A 17,246-nucleotide genomic window follows, 5' to 3' on the forward strand; every position below is an offset into this window, starting at 1 on the left:
TATAAGTTTGGGTATGTTGTATATACATTTTCATTGAATTTGTAGAAGACTTTAATTCTTTCTACCTTGATACAGTAGTTGGTCAGTAGAAAGTTGCTCAGTTTCCAAGAATCTGTAGACTTTCTGTTGTTTCTGTTGTTGAAATCCAGCTTTAATCTGTGGTGGTCTGATAAGACACAGCAGGTTATTTCAATTTTCTTGTATTTTTTGAGACTTGCTTTGTGACTGAGTATGTGGTCAGTTTTGGAGAAATTTCCATGAGGTACTGAGAAGAAGATACATTCTTTTGTGTTTTGGTTAGATGTTAGATCCAGTATTTCTCTGTTTTATTTTTGTCTGAATGATCTGTCAGGGGCCATGGGAGTCACAGCAGGTGACAAATTGTGTTCAGATGTCAACCCAGAAGATGAGTGGATGATTCTCTGATAAAGCTTGATCCTGTCCAGGCAGGGCCTGCAGGACCAATGACTCTGGAAACTAAGGCCTGCTTTTGCTAAAGCAGCTTGGTGTCTCCCCAATACCTGAATTGTGCTGTGTAATATCATGTGATGTGTATGTGTAATCTCATGACTACATCTCAATTATGTTGACACATATTATATATCTGTGGATGGTCAGGAAGATGGCTTTTCATTTGGCTGTTTAATTTTGTCACATAGAATATATTTTAGGACAGGCTTCATAACTTGTTCCATGTGGACTGTAGATACTTAGAAACTGACTTTGTTCTATTGCTTAGACTAACTGTACAAAATTAGCTCACTTTAACCTCAAAACAAGTTCAAACTAGACTAAAGGCTTTTGTAAATAGATCGTTAGTTTGAAACTTTACAGCTATGCACAAGATCAGAGTCGCAGATGTCCAACCAAGGTTACTAAGAAAAGCATGTAAATTCTTCTCTTGCCAGTGTGGTAACAGTAAACCTATGTCTCAAAGTTTGCCACTGGGCACTGTGTGTGCCCCCTCCCCCAGTCTGGTTACAGTTTTACTCCTGAAACCTTGAAGCCCTTGTGTTGCTGTGGCAATGGCTCAACTTCTTATCGCTTATCTTAGAAACGTGCTTTTGATCAATGAGAAGTAACTCTTGTAATTTCTTTATTACTTTAAGACTCTTGGGAGGAAGAGGGGTTTTGGCTTGAAGAGAAGAAGCTAGGAGGAATTAGAAGTAGGACAGGAGAATTAGAATAGAAGCAGAACAAAAAAAAAAGAGAGAGAAACTGATGCAGAAAAGCACATAGTGAGAGATTATTTGCCATCAGATATCCCAAATCCTCTGCTGGCTGTTGCATTCTCTGTTAACCCTGAGAGGGCCTTGGATATGGACCTCAAAGGCTCTCTAATGTCCATTGATGAGAGTGAGGTGTTGAAATCTCCCCTTATTAATGTATAAAGGTCAATGTGTGACTCAAGCTTTAGTAGTGCTACTTTTACAAACGTGGGTACCCTTGTGTTTGGGACAGAGATGTTAACAATTAAAACATCATCTTGGTGGATTTTTCCTTTGATAAGTACGAAGTTCACCCCCATTTCTTTTTATTAATTTTGGTTGATAGTCTGCTTTGTTAAATATTAAGATAGGGTCACCAGCTTGCTTCTTAGGTTCATTTACTTGGAAAATCTTTTTCCAAAACTTTACTCTGAAGTAATGTGTATCATTGGTGTTGACATGTGTTTTTTGTATGCATCAGAAGAACGGATCTTGTATTCGCATCCTTTCTGCTAGCCTGTGTGTTTTTATTAGGGAATTTAGTCCACTGACATTGAGAGATATCAGGAATCAATGGTTGTTAATTCCTGTTATTTTTGTGTTGTTGGTTGTGGTAGTGGTGATAGTGTGTGTGTGAACATGTGTGCGTGTGTGTGTATACATGCATGCACATGCTTCACTCTTTTGGTTTTGCTGGTGTGAGAATATTTATTTCCTGTATTTTTGTGGGTATAGTTAACCTCCTTAGATTGGAGTTTTCCTTCTAGTAGCTTTTGTGGACTGGATTTGTAGATAGTGTTTAATTTGACTTTATCATGGAAAGCTTATTTTCTCCATCAATGGTGGTTGAAATTTTTTCTGGGTATATTAGTCTAGGCTGGCATCTGTGGTCTCTTAGAGTCTACAGGACATCTGCCCAGGTCCTTCTGGATTTTAGAGTCTCCACTGAGAAGTTAGGTATGGTCTGCCTTTATATATTGCTTGATCTTTTTCCCTTGCAGCTTTTTAATTAATATTCTTTCTTTGTTCTGTATGCTTATGCTTAGTATTTTGATTATTATGTGGTAAGGAGACTTCATTTTCTGGTTCGATCTATTTGGTGTTCTCTAGCTTTTTGTACCTTCATAGAAATTTCCTTATTTAGATTATGACAGTTTTCTTCTATGATTTTGGTGAAAATATTTTTTGGGCCTTTGAGCTGCGATTCTTCTCTTTCTATTTCTATTATGTTTAGGTTTGGTCTTTTCACACTTTCCCAGATTTCCTAGAGGCTTGGTGTCAGGAATTTTTTTAGATTTAATGTTTTCCTTGACCAATTGTATTAATTTCTTCTATCATATCTTCAATGCCTGAGATGGTTCTTCCATCTCTTGTATTCTGTTGAAGGTGCTTCTGTGGTCCTGTTTGAATTCCTAAATTCTTCATTTCTGGAATTCATTCAGTTTGTGTTTTTCTTATTGATTCTATTTCCATTTTCAGGTCTTGAACAAATTTATTCATTTCCTTTCACTTTTTTTGTTTGTATTTTTTTTAAATTTCCTTTGGGTATTTACTCTGATTATTTATTTGCATTTTTTTAATTTCCTTTAGGGATTTCCTCATTTCCTCTGATTATTTGTTTGAGTTTTCTTGCATTTCTTTAAAAGATTTATTAATTTCCTCTTTAGGACATCTATCATCTTTATGAGACAGTTTTGAGGTCTTGTCCTTGTGTTTTAACTATGTTTGAGTCTTCAGAGCCTGCTGTGCTGGTGTAGCTGGACTCTGGTGGAAAGATATCGCCCAGGCATTGATTGCATTTTTACACTAACATAGAGGCATCTGGGTTCGGGGTGACTAAAGGTCTTGGTGCTTATCTTGGTTTGTCTTTATTAGGGTGGGTGTTTTGTTCCTTGGTTTCTGCTTTTTCTCTGGATTTTCAGAGTGTGATTGCTGTGTGTTGCTCGTTTTCCTGACCTCATCAGCTGGTGTGTTCAACAGGAGTACCTGTTGGTGTTGGAGACTGGGATACTGGGATGTGTTGGGGATGGAGTCAGAGAGGAAAGGGAGACCACAGCAGATTTTGGAGCTGGGAATAAGACTGGTGGGATTGGAACTGAAGAAAGAAAAGAAGAAGTGTGAATTTACCTTCAGCACTCTTGTTGCCTTGATGTTGTCAGGGGGGCCTGCTAGGGATGGGGCCTGGGACAAAGCAAGGAGTGAGGAGAGGAAGTTTACAAGAGGAAGATCTGTAGGATCCACAGGAGATGGGGACAGGGGCGCAGAGACAGGGGCTACCACTGGTGTTCTGCTGCAGGCTGTGGGTGAAACTGGGGGATTGGATTTAGGAGAATACAGGGAGAAGAGAAGAACTGTAGGCAGGCTCTCTGCTTTCTGGCCTTATTTGTTGTCTTAACGACTGTCACTCTGACTAGGGTGTGGGGGGAATCTTGATGAAGTTTTAATTTTTAGCAACAATATAGGCAAGTAAATTCTCCAAAATGAAGTGACATAATACCTACATAGGAAGCTTAGACATGAAGAAAGCCAACCATACATGTCAAACTCAGTGTCATAGTTTGGTTTCTACTAATGTGGTGTAACACTGACTAAAACTAATTTAGGGAGGAAAGTGTTTATTTCACTTATGGGTTGACATTCCATCATTGGGGAAATCTAAGGCAAGAACCTGGAGCCAGGAACTGAAGCAGAGACAATTAAGAATAGATGCTTGTTTATATAATCCAGGACCATTTTCCCAGAGGTGGCACTATCTACAGTAGGCTAGGCCCACCCAACATCAACCATTACAGGAAAATGCTCCGCAGGCCAATCTGAAGGAAGCCATTCCACAATTGAAGTTCCCTCATCCAAAAGTATTCTAGTTTGATAAAAACTAACCAGTCTATGTACAGCAAAGTAAAATTTTAAAAATTTATTTCCTAATCCCTTGACAAAAATAATTACAGATATAATCTCCTGTTAATTTAGTTTTCATTGTTGGTGATGTTAATTTATGTGTTTTTCCCTTCTTTGGAATTTGCTGCTGTGAGATCAATTCTCTGTGTTTTTGTTGATGTAGCTAACTTCCTTGGGCTGGAGTTTTCCTTCTAGTACTATGTGTAGGGCTGGGTTTGTGGCTAGGTATTCATTAAATCTGGTTTTGTCATGGAATATCTTGCTTTGTTCGTCTATTGTGATTGAACGTTTTGCTGGGCATAGTAGTCTGGGCTGGCATTCGTGGTCTCTTAATGTTAGCATAATGTTTGACCAGGACCTTCTGACATTCATTGTCTCCACTGAGAAATCAGGTGTAATTGTGATTGGTCTGCTTTTATATGTTACTTCGCCTTTTTCCTTTGCAGCTCTTAATATTCTTTCTTTATTCTGTATGTTTAGTGTTTTGATTATTATGTGGCGAATGGACTTTTTTTGTGATCCAGTCTATTTGATGTTCTATAAGCTTCTTGGATCTTCATAGACATATCTTTCTTTAGGTTCGGAAAGTTTTCTTCTATGATTTTGTTAAATAAATTTTCTGCGCTTTCGAGTTGAACTTCTTCTCCTTCTATACCTATGATTCTTAGGTTTGGTCTTTTCATGGTACCCCATATTTCCTGGATATTTTGTGTTAAGCTTTTGTTAGGTTTCATATTTTCTTTGACTGATGAGTCTATTTCCTCTATTGTATCTTCAGTGCTTGAGATTTTCTCTTCCATCTCTCATATTCTGCTGTTTTTGTTTGTGTTTGTGGTTCCTCATCATTTTCTCATGATTTCTGCTTCTATAATTTCCTCAGCTTGTGTTTTCTTTATTATCTCTATTTCAGTTTTCAAGTCTTGAATAGTTTCTTTCATATGTTTGATTGCTTTTTCTTGGTTTTCTTAAAAAGGTTTGTTGATAGCTTCTAATTTTTTGTTTGTCTTTTCCTCCATTTCTTTGAGGGAATTTCTTATTTCCTCTTTAAGAGTCTCAAACATTCTCCTGAAGTTATTTTTTAGGTCATTTTCTTCTGCTTCATCTATGTTTGGTTGTTCAAGTCTTGCTGTTGTAGGGTCACTTGATTTTACTGGTGTCATGTTGTTCTTTGTGGTGTTGCATGTGTTCTTACCTTGTCTGCCCATCTTTTCCTCTGATTTGTGTAGTGGGGGCTGTCTGTGACTCTGGTTTTCAATCTTCTAGGTGCCAGTGGACCCAAGGCTTAGATGCTTGTTCCTCACGGTGCAGTCAGTGCCATGGTTCCAGTCACCCTGTTGGTCACTCTGTGATCCTAGAGGTCGCTCAGTGCTCCCTGGCTTTGCTCTGCTCCTGTGGAGTTCACTGTCTCAGGCCTGTTTTGGCCTAGGTTGCCAGCGCAGACCATTTTGTAAATATCCCTGGTCTGGATCCACTCCTGCGGAGTTCCCTGGCTTGGGGTTGGTCCCAAAAGTGTCTCTAGCTCTGATCTACACCCTTGGAGGTCCCAGACTCAGTTGAGCCCAGACCCGCAGAGGTCCTGGCTCAGGCCTTCTCCCTCAGAGGTCCTCGACTCATGCCAGGACATAAAGAGGGCTCTGGTTTCTGCCACTCCCTCTGAGGTCCCAGACTCCTGCCCAAACTTGCAGGGGTCCTGGCTCAGGCCTAGTTCCTTGGAGGTCCCAGACTCATGCCTGGGCCCACCGAAGTCTCTGCCTCTGACCCATTCCCTCAGGGGTTGCTCCCTTGTATCTGCCTCTGTGGATTTTGCCTCTGGCTCAGTCCTGCTCCTGGGGAGTTTGATGCCTCCAACTCTACTTTTTTACTCAATCTCAATTTCTGCCACTTTCCTTTTCTCTTCCTCCCAGAGTTTAATGTTCCTGTAGATGCTACCACTGAGATAAGACAGTTGCATCAGCATCAAACAAAATTTTGGCAATAAACTGATACTGAACCGGTTAAAAACCACTTGATATGGCTTTGCAAAAATTTTCTTGATTCTAGAGAACTCTATAATTCTCAAATATTTGCAAGATAAACTAATTAAAAATCTAACCTAAAAAAAAGCGAATACAGTTACACCCAACCTGTCCTGGCAGAAGGTGAGTGAACCACTAACTCCTCATCCTGTCTGGTGCCCCAAGCCACCTCTTCTGTGGACAGACGTATCAGCTCTCATATAGCCTGACAGATGTTTACATCATCCCACTAAATCCACCTGCTCCAATTCAGAATCTGGATACAGCCTTCTAATTATGATTCTCGAAACATCTTCCTAAGAGCCATGAAGTAAATCTGATTTTTTTTTTTGCCTACTAAATGATAGGAAAGACAGACAATTTTCATGTCTGTGATTCTTTTAAAGACTTGAGCTGATGTAATTTCTCTGTGGGGCTAGGAAAACAGAACACAGGTGAAGAAGTGTAACACTTGCCCCAGGGTAACACTCTGAGCTAGTTTATATGCAGAAGTTATCTTAATTGGAAAAATATAATTTAATTTTAGGATATATAAAGAGAGTATGAGAACCATCTTAAAAAGCAGGAGAATGGGCCTACCACAAACCATTTTTTTCCACTCTGAGATTGTTTTGCAGCTTTATTAAGTGGTATATGCCTCTGGCTTTGCTTTTTTAATAATCCTGTTTTCTTAGGTACTCTCACTTTGAAACACTTTAGCATCCAATATTGCTCTGAAATTTTAAGAATATGAAGTGAATAATTGAGAAATGTATGTCTGCTTACTTTTCCCAATAATTGAGAAAGCAGTTATAGACATGTCTGGCATCTAAAACTCAGAGCCCTTCATATTTTGGGTGGAATAAAGAATTTTTCAACCTCTGTATCCTTGATAAAAAAAAAAATGAATGGGGCTTGTGCCCAGAAGCCAAGAAAAGCAAAGAAAAGTGGTTGGAGTATTTTGGGTTGGTGCAGGACAGAATCCGCGTGGATTCAGCAGGTAGCCACTTTCTCTGTTCTGGAGACTCAGGGTCAGAAAGCAAAAGGTTCTGAGATCTAGAACTAAAAATCACTGGAAGTCCTCAGTCTCCATCAAAGACCCTCTCTTCCTTTCTCTTGTTCCTAGCTCTTTGTCCTTTCTCCTACTGGGACAAGGAAGAGAAGGAAAGCCTACCAGAACCGCTGCCCAAACCACAAAATTCCAGGAGGTCTATTTGTGTGCTTACCAGTTCCTAGAATTCACTTCCTGTTGTTTAGGTGTTTGGGTTAAAGCCTCACCCCAGCCCCTGGCACCCCTGTACCCAATAAGTCTGGAATGTTTAGGTGGAAAGTTCCATCCCAAGGCCCCTCCTCTTGGAGTTGCCTCAGTCTAGACTCCACCTCCAAGAAAGCCTGCCAAATGGTGACCCCTCCCCAGAGATGCTCAAGACCACTCCCACAGGGTATTTAAATTGTACCCCAGAGAACAAACATGTGGTTTCCTGGTCTTCCTTCCCCATCTCCTCTCTGAGGGCCTGGGAGGCCACCCAGGAGCACTAGTATCCACTAAACCTGGGCTTTTTCAAATTCGGTTTGATTTGGTCTAATTTGGATTATTGCGTCAGCAGAGAGGTTTATTGGGACATAAAAAGTTTTCATCTGGAGGTTCCACCAAGGAAGTTGTTTTTCCCACCCTCCCTTGCACCTGCACTCTGCCAGGCTAATATTGACTTAGTCTGGGTAAATTCCCATTTCCAAGTCACTGCCCGTAAGGCCCAGGGCCTCTTATTTTCGTCAGGCTGTCTATTGAAGTCATGGGCCGTGCCAGGCGCCTGACCTGACTGGACAGGAACCTGCCTTGTTCCGATGGGTTCCTTCGTGAGGAGACGTCCTTTCAAGGAATTCCCATACTTCTCTGTTTTTGACTCAAAAGTCTATCACAGCGGTCACATTGTGCGAGGGCCCCTCCTCTCTGAGGGCCTGGAAGCACTGGTATCCATTAAACCTGGGCTTTTACTAATTTGGTCTGATTTGGATTAATGTGTCGGCAGAGAGATTTTTCAGGGTGTAAAAACTTTTCCCATGGGATTATGGGTTCACAGCTTGGCCATGTCCCCTCAGACTCAGCCCCCAGACATTTGATTTCTAACCACTGTGCACTGAGGATGTGTAGTGGGCCGTGTTAGGGAGTGTGGGAACACTGTACATGCAGGTACCACAAGTGCTAGCTAACACGGCAATGGTTCATATGCTCATCTTCTTTCACGCTAAAGGGCCTTGGAGTTTGAAAACCGTCTCTTTTTCTGTGTCCCCTGAACAGAGCTACGGAAAAGATGAACAGAGTCAGAAGCAGGATTTGTCGGGAGTAGACAACGAAAGGCCAGGAAAAAAGTTTGTTCCTCTAAAAATTAGAAATATCATCAGCACACACACCGTATTTATTATTCGAAGATTTGAAGTGGCTCATGAAGTCAGAGGACCAGAAGAGAACCAGGAAGGTCAAAAGTTTTCTGCTTTAGTATGCGAAGTGGCTAATGCCTTGTGTCGGTCTGAGGAGGCTCCGGTGCCCAGATGTTCTGGCCTCAGCCATTCTGGCCTACTTGTGGGAACAGATGTGATTAATATTTAAATTAGTAGACCTTGGGTCAAACAGATTACCTTCTGTGATGTGAGTGGGCTTCTTCCAAAGGTCTGCTGGCTGTAATAAAAAATAACTGAACCCCTTTCCAGACTGCCTTCAAAGCCATAGCTTGCTGACTCTTCGCTGGGTCTTCAGCTCTGTAGATGCCTGGTTTTCCAGCTGTGAACTGGTTCTTTAAAATCAATCTTTGTCCCTCCTCTCTCTCTCTCTCTCTCTCTGTCTCTCTCTCTCTCTCTCTGTCTCTCTCTCTGTCTCTCTGTCTCTGTCTCTCTCTCTCTCTGTCTCCCTCCCTCCCTCCCTCCCTCCCTCCCTCCCTCCCTCCCTCCCTCCCTCTCTCTCCTCTTCCTCTGCCTCCACTTTCTGGAAACACATTATCTAACAGAGTTGAGAACTGACAGTGTGTTTTTTGGGGGGTGAATGTTGGAGCTACTCTAGAAACATTAAGATTTCTAGCGCAGCAGCTCTCAGCAGGCGCCTGTTCTTTTAATGTCCCCATTGTAGTACACAGACTAATTTCCCAGATGTGTGCCCCTGAATCTCATTTTCAACCAGTGACCTTCTTTAAGTGGGAACATCAGGTGTGCTTCAAGCTTAGCTTACTGACTGATTAGCTGGTAAGGCAGAAGTGACATTTAATCAGAGGGGCAGGTCAAGCACGTGACATGTCCTTTTTCTTTTTCTACCTGATTGCCTGAATTCAGTCAATAACACAATTACTCAATGTTAACTATATTTAGAGCAATAAATTACATATTATTGGGATGAAGAAGGAAGACATCATACCCCTGTTGAAGCCATATGCTAAAAAAGACAATAAGAATAAATCCACATGGGGACAGAAAATCAGTTATAGTATTTCATAGCATAATCATGCTTAGGGGTTGTCAGGTTCTGTGCAAAAGGATCATTCTTATAGGCTAAGCTTTATCTGATATTGAAATTTTATTTTAACTTAAATAATATTATAGATTTTAATAAAGTGTAGTTAGCCTATTATTAGGACGCTGTGCCAGTCAGACATCTTTTAACTAACGTAGTTTTAATGGGGTTCTTTGAAAAATATGGCTTGGAAATTCTAGAAAAATCAAGACTTAGACTTTTTGCTCTAATATTTATATCCAAAACTATGTAAAGTCTGTGTTTCCTATCATAAATCCTGACAGACAGAAGTTGATGGTTTACAGGTTCAGCCGAGTAGAAAGCTTTTATTTATGAATGTCACGCTCAGTTCTTGGAGGCGGGATGCTTTTCTCATGTCACTCTAGTTAATCTAGCTGGTCACACTAGTTAGTCAGTGACGTTACTACTTTGAACGACTCTAACAGGAGGAAACACATTGCCGTTTGATTCACTGCCCACACTGTTACCTAGAGTGCCTGGAAATGGCCAACTGACATGCTCAGAATCTTTCTCAAACCCACTCTCAAATGTTGCTCCAGATCTGACCCAGGCTCAGGAACCATTTCCTCTGTGGTTTGTTAAGGCCTCAGAGTCTATCAGTGAGAAAGCAGGAATCTCTAGTCTTGCTAGGTCTGGGTCACACGTGGGTCACAGGTATCCGGAAGGGTTGGCCAGCTATGACTCAGCTCTGCAGTGTGTTTGGTGCCAGGAGGTCCAGTTGCTAGAACAGACACTCAGCTTCTTTCCACATGGGAAAGACATTATACACGAGATTATACATGAGTGAGTGAGCAGGAGCTGCCTGCACTACAGCGTGGGATTGGGAAAAGGGCATTAAAGATTCTCTTGAGTGTGTTTCCTAGATCTTGACTGTGGCCCAGCCAGGTGTCTGAGAATTTTAAGATTCTACACATAACCAAACTCCTAACTTCCTCTCCCACAATGTTGCAGTGTTGCAAGTGGTCAGCGTCTGAGCCTGGTGTTCCTAGTTCTTGACGTCTTGTCCAAAGTATTGAAGTAAACACACGGAGATCTGCAAAGTAGCAGGGAAAGTTTACTCGAGTCAAAGTATGCGCAAGAGATTCACGGACCACACTAGTCAGGGTACTCAAGGGCTCCTCAAATTAGTGCTTGGGGCTTCCCTTTGTGGGTTTCAAGACGAAGAGTTTGGTTGCTAAGGGACATAGTGACAGCGTTTCTCTATTTTGATTGATAGATTAAGTTATATAATCATTTTTAGCAACCATATCCCCTCCCATAATGCAGCCAGTCTTAATTATATTGTATACCCAATTTTACATAAAATGGTAAATACAGGGTTCTCCCTAACATTTCAATTAGAGGAGAGTTTTCTTTATTACGCTTCCACTCAAAACCAGTCTGGTCACACCGGCCCATTGTACAAAATTCCCAAATGAATTGGAAGAGAATCGAATTTGTCTGGGTTTGCTGGTTTCTAATAGGAAAGACTTGGTCCACTGTCCAGAGTGGGGTCTTTATACAGCTCAAAGGAGGTAGGGCCTTAGGTTGCTAACAGGTGCTAGGTGAATGGTTATAGAGGGGCATAAGTAAGTCATACCTGCAAACAAGGATCTCAGGTTGCTAAGTACACTGCTAGGGGTGCGTATGGTGCAAGACTAGCAGGGTCCCAGGGCGCTAACCACTTGCCTCAGCCGTCAGCATGGGCCCTTCCCAACCGTCTGCTCTCTGGAAGGGGACTGCAATTCAGGAGGGATCCAGGGCAGGCTTCGTTAAAATTTATGCATATCTCCATGCATCTTGTTCTGCGTGATTGTTTTGCAATTACTGTTGACTGTTGTTTGTAAACCACCAGTTCCCCCTTTACGTTAACACTGCAGCTCACCTGTAATTTTCACAGTGCATGTCCTTCTAATTCAGCAGTCATTTCACATGCCTTCAGAGTTAGATTAGAGGGTAGCACTCCAGTGTTAGGGAGAGAAAATGAAATCTCACAGGATGGGACCAAACACCTTTGTATGTGATTCACATAATTGATGAGTGTTCTCCAGACGCTGGGGAGCTGCAGCTCAGCCATGGCAAAGGATTTGCCTTTGGCCAGACTCCTCTCTGGGGACCACTCTCAGGCATGCCAGAGTTCTGGCCTCCCATTAGCCCAGAGATGTCTGACGTCCAGCCATCCCCTTTTGCTCCAGGTGGCCACTACCCTATCAGATGCCTCTGTCCTGGATTACAAAGATTTTTGCCATTTCTGCTGGGATGCAAAGCTGTACCAGAAGCTACTTTTGTTTGTGTGAGAGGTTTCTTGAGAAGGCTCGTCTAAGACAAAACAAGGGCTTGCCACAGGGGTAGCAGTAGAGGGGAGACGAGGTTTAGCTCTCTGAGCATCAAAAGCGTATCAGTGCTGTCACTACTTGGAGTAGGGCTCAGTTTTTAGGTTACCTGTGTTGACTGATCCACACTCAGAACACTGACTTACTCTTGGGTCTTAGATCTCCTTGGGGGAAAGTTCACACCCTTTGTTCTCACATTCCAGGTCCTTTTGCCCCACTTATCTTCCCAGTCTGCTTATGGACCAGGATGCCACCCCCAGGCAGTTCTTCAGTGTTGCAAAGCTGAGAGAGCAGGGCTCCCAACACACACAGATTTTGTACAGTATCACGCATGGGCAGTACATGGAAACACGGTGTCCACTCACTCTGAGAAAAGGGCATGCATCCATCTTTGATGCTCTGGGGTTTGTTCATTTTATGCGCTCAAGCTTCTCATCTGACTTTTCATTTCTACTTCCCTCGCACCCATTCAGCTATACTGCTATAAATTCAGTTTTCTTCAACTCCTCTAAAATGTAAACAGAAAACTGTGAGCTTGGAAAGCCTGATTTCTCTTGCATTCTACAGAAGAAGTCTGACTTATTGGGGGGGGGGTAATTTCCATTCTCTCTTTACATACGGGGAAGCCTGTCAAACATTTGGCCTCTGAAAATGCAAGACTGATATTCTTATTTCTACTGAATCTAGTTCTTTAAATCATATTATTAGATTTTCTTAGACTGACAAAAAGAAGCATGCTGGTATAATTTTTAGAGGACAGTATCCTTAGGGAGAGCAAGTCGTGAGGGCTATTTCTCAGCCAGTGTCCGCTCTAATCTCAACACTTTCAAGACAAGGATGTCCAGAGAGCCAGAAAGAGCAGAGCATGAACCTCGTCATTCGAGTTACATAAGCTGCGTGGTTGACCCAAATGTGATGCAATCTTCCCATTCATTTCTGTGGTTAATTGAGTAATGTTTCATGTTCAAGATGAAAGCATGAAGCAATTAGTGGTATCTGAAGAGTAATTACAAAGAAATAAGAATGCTTTTGCAAGTCATAGGTTCTCACACATAATTTTATATATGCTGAAGAAAGGTCACGGCCAGACCTCATTTTCATGCCTGCTTTGGGAAGCCTCCAATACCAGGGCAGACGTGAGTCTAATCTGAAAGGGAACCTTCTCTGACTTTCTTGGGAGAAAGGACAAAAACAACTTTGGATCAAATGGTGACTTATCTAGGAGTGGGCAGAGAACGCACCCAGGAATGTCCTAAAGCATTTCCAAGAAAACAGGGCCCAGTGAAGCAGTTTGACAGGAATGTGGGAGGGAGCAAGTCAAGCCAGGAGAAGCTCAGGTTACTGTCTTGGGAGCAGCATGCACAGATATTGATGAGCGGAGTCTAGCGTAAGAACCTGGATGGTCGGCCTGAGCACAGGAGAAAAGGTGCTGTGCACAGGCAGCTGCTGACCCAAATTGTCGGTTGTCAGGCTGAAATTCATGTAGCTTGACTGGAGACACTCACAAAAGCACAGGCAAAACAATCAACAGCAGAATGCCAAAATCTCAAACCTGTCCCTGGATACTCAGAGCATCAGCTGAAGAGCAGAGGCAGCACCAGGAGGAGGAGCAATGCGAGTGTCCAGATGGCTGCAGGTGTGGCTCTATGGCCACATAGACCGAGCAGAATGGACACAGGGACCACTGAGGGAAAATCAAAGTTCTCTGGAAACTTGGCAAAGGGTTCCAGACAGGGATTGCACCATTCCTTGCAAAACTGTAGCTCTGCCTGTGACAGCAAAGTGCTGTACCACAGGGCTGTGGAAGAATGCCTTGTTCTTCCCTGATCATCCTCAACTCCCTTCCCTCCAGCCTCAGCACAGGCCATGTCCCTCTGTGGCTGCCTCTGTGGTCTTTGTTAATCTAAGATATCTAGCCATTCTCTGATACTTAACCACATCCAATGACCTCTCATTAAACATACAAGACAGGGCACAGCGTGACACAGCTGCTGCCTCCTCTCCCCTCCATCCCCCTTGCCCTCTCTCATCGTTTCTGTCACTCCACCGACAATGCCCCTTCTTGTCTCAGAGTAATTACACCTTCTCTTCCCTCAACTAGGAGACTCTTTCTTGGCCATTTGAGTGGTTGGTCTGCTCTTTTCCACTTAAGTGTTGCGGTCTCCCCTGGCCTCGCTATCCACAGTCATCTCTCACAGTGCCTCTTTCCCACAATGTTTGTTTATATTTGGTCACCTCTTCTAAGGTCCAGTGCCTTATATGTCTTGCTCACTATCTACCCAGAAGCCAACATAGTATGCTATGTGTACAAAAGTGTCCCAGTGAGTTATATGAGTTGATTGTATTGAAAGACCTCCGGAGCGGGGAGACTCTTACTCAATCTCGGGATAACAGGACACCCCAGGAACTCACGAGAGACCATCCTTACTACAATCACACAAGATTTATTGACAGGACAGGAACCAGTGGGGCCAAAACTCATTTCCCACGCAGGGGTAGAGAGAGAGTTCAACCCCGAGTAGCTGGGAGAAGGGGTATTTAAGGGAAGAAACCACAACCCAATAATCCAAAGGGGGAAGGGAGGGCATCATTGGAAAATTCTGAAAATACCAGTGATCATCACAAAGGGGTAACTCCCTGTTTCTCAAGATTATTCTCAAAATTATTCTCAAGATTATAATCTAACTTTATCTTCAGCTAGTTCCTGAAACAGAATCACTGAACCGGCTAATCTAGATTTTTGATTCTTCTCTCCCTGCTTAGATTTTTGCCTCTATTTTTTCTGCTAGATTTTTGGCTCTATTTTTTCTCCTAGAGGGGTCCGGCTTTATCCGGGTCTTTCAGTATGAGTGAGAAATTATCTTAGGAGGTGGGTGATAGGTTGAAAAGGCAGAGGGTCTACAGTCCTGTTTTATGTAAGTAACTCAGAAAGGCTTCTTCCTCATCCTCCTGCCTCTGAGTCATGCAGCTCCTCGTTTCTAATGTCTTTAATACCTTTAGTGATGGATAAGCCAGTGACAACAATTGTGTATGTGGATTTCAGGCACAATGAAGCACTTCCAAGGTTCATGGCAGATAGCATGCTTTTCTCCATCCATCCTAGGCTCACAGCTACAGCCCCTGTCACAAGAGACGATGAGTACAAAGGCATCAGGAAATGAACCACACTCCGAGCCCAGGTAAACCTGGATATATTTTATGAGGCTTGGGTGTTCCTATTCTAGAATACTTGGGATCAGAAGTATTTTGAATTTCAGATTATTTTTTGGTTGTAGAGTATAGAAATGTAAAATAATAAAAGTTCCCCAGAGATAAGTCTAAACATGACAGTAGTTTATAGTTAGTATATACCTTATACACATAGTCTGAAAGCAATCTAAAATGGTTTTATACATGAAACAAGGTTTGGAGGTGTGGGATTTCCCACTGTGATAGAATGTTAGTGTGGGATAGCATGTTAGTGTGGGATAGCATGTTAGTGGGATAGCATGTTAGTGTGGGATAGCATGTTAGTATGATAGCATGTTAGTGTGGGATAGCATGTTAGTGTGGGATAGCACGTTAGTGTGGGATAGCATGTTAGTGTGATAGCATGTTAGTGTGGGATAGCATGTTAGTGTGGGATAGCATGTTAGTGTGGGATAGCATGTTAGTGGGATAGCATGTTAGTGTGGGATAGCATGTTAGTGTGGGATAGCATGTTAGTGTGGGATAGCATGTTAGTGTGATAGCATGTTAGTGTGGGATAGCATGTTAGTGTGATAGTAGGTTAGTGTGGGATTTCCCACTGTGATAGCATGTTAGTGTGGGATAGCATGTTAGTGTGGGATAGCATGTTAGTGTGGGATAGCATGTTAGTGTGATAGCATGTTAGTGTGGGATTTCCCACTGTGATAGCATGTTAGTGTGGAAAATGTTTCGGATTTAGGTGCATTCAGATTTTGTACTTTTGGCTTAAACCTTCTCAACCTGCAGTGAATTTGGTGAAAAATGACTAGGGAGGCTTTGACTAATAACCAGGGACGCTTAGCTGGACTCCTCTTGACATTTCTGCGTTGCTGCTCTCAGTTCCTTTCCTCCAGGAAACATCTCACATAAAGTTCTTCCTTTTTTTAATGTTTAGATGTTTTTTTAATTTCTGAGATTATAGTATGATTTCACTTCTCTCTTCCCTTTCCTCCCTCCAGACCCTCTTATACACCCCTGCACACTCTCCTTCATATTCATGCCCTCTCTTTTCACTAATTGTTGCTACACGCATAGATAGATAGATAGATAGATAGATAGATAGATAGATAGATAGATAGATGATAGATAGATAGATAGATAGATAGATAGATAGATAGATAGATAGATAGATACACACGCACACATATATTTCTAAATATAATCTGCTCGGTCCACATAACATTACTTGTATGTATGTTTTCAGGGCTGACATTCGGCACTGAACAACCAATTCATGCACTCTTCCCTTCAGAAGAGCACCCGTCCCACTCCCAGCTTTCTTCAGTGACCTGCATTCTCTGTATATTGAGGTCTTGTGGGCTTTTCCCATCCACTTTGACATCCCATGAGGCTCAGAGGAACTGGCCATGATCATCCTTTGGTTTATGACGCGTGTAGGAGAACGCAAACTGCTGATGTGACTGCTCCATTATCAGAGAGACAACATTCAGAGGCACCTGGAAGTATCTGCAGCAGCCAGCAAGTAAAGCAGACTTGACGTGGCCAGGGCTAGGGAAGCGGGAGTGGAGGAGCACAGAGAGCACAGCAAGAGAAGCAGGAGAGAAAGAGAATAACAGAGAGTAAGCGTTAAATGGAAGATGTCTGGCCGGAACGAAGGTGAGTAGCTGTGGGGAGAGAAGGACCAGGAGACTGGAGGTTTGGGAGGCTTTGAAATGTACAAGTACTTGTGAGCAGGGACCCAGGAAGCTGGAAGACACACACAGCCACAGGTAGATAGTGATGGAGCCTTTCTGCGAGAGGTAGGGGAAGTGTCTTCTTTTGGCAGATGAGAACCAGTTTTGCAAGTTTCCGAGGAACGTTAGCTTTTCTCCAACTACTAGCATCCCTTCCATAGTTCCGGCTGAGCTGGGCTTGGACTCCGTTTTGGACTGACTCAGTGGGTCTTCACGTTTGAGGGGAGAATGCTCTACCCTTTGCACCTGATAACCATGAGGGATGACCTTCATGCTTCTGCTCTGTTCTTGATGACAAGATAATGTATTTGGGCTATTGCATCCTGAGTTCTGTGCCTTCTTAAACAATGAAAGGCTTGGAAAGTCTCTGTGACTTTAAAATATCCATCATA

This window comes from Chionomys nivalis, chromosome 1 (assembly GCF_950005125.1).
Source record: "Chionomys nivalis chromosome 1, mChiNiv1.1, whole genome shotgun sequence".
In the NCBI taxonomy this organism is placed as follows: domain Eukaryota; kingdom Metazoa; phylum Chordata; class Mammalia; order Rodentia; family Cricetidae; genus Chionomys; species Chionomys nivalis.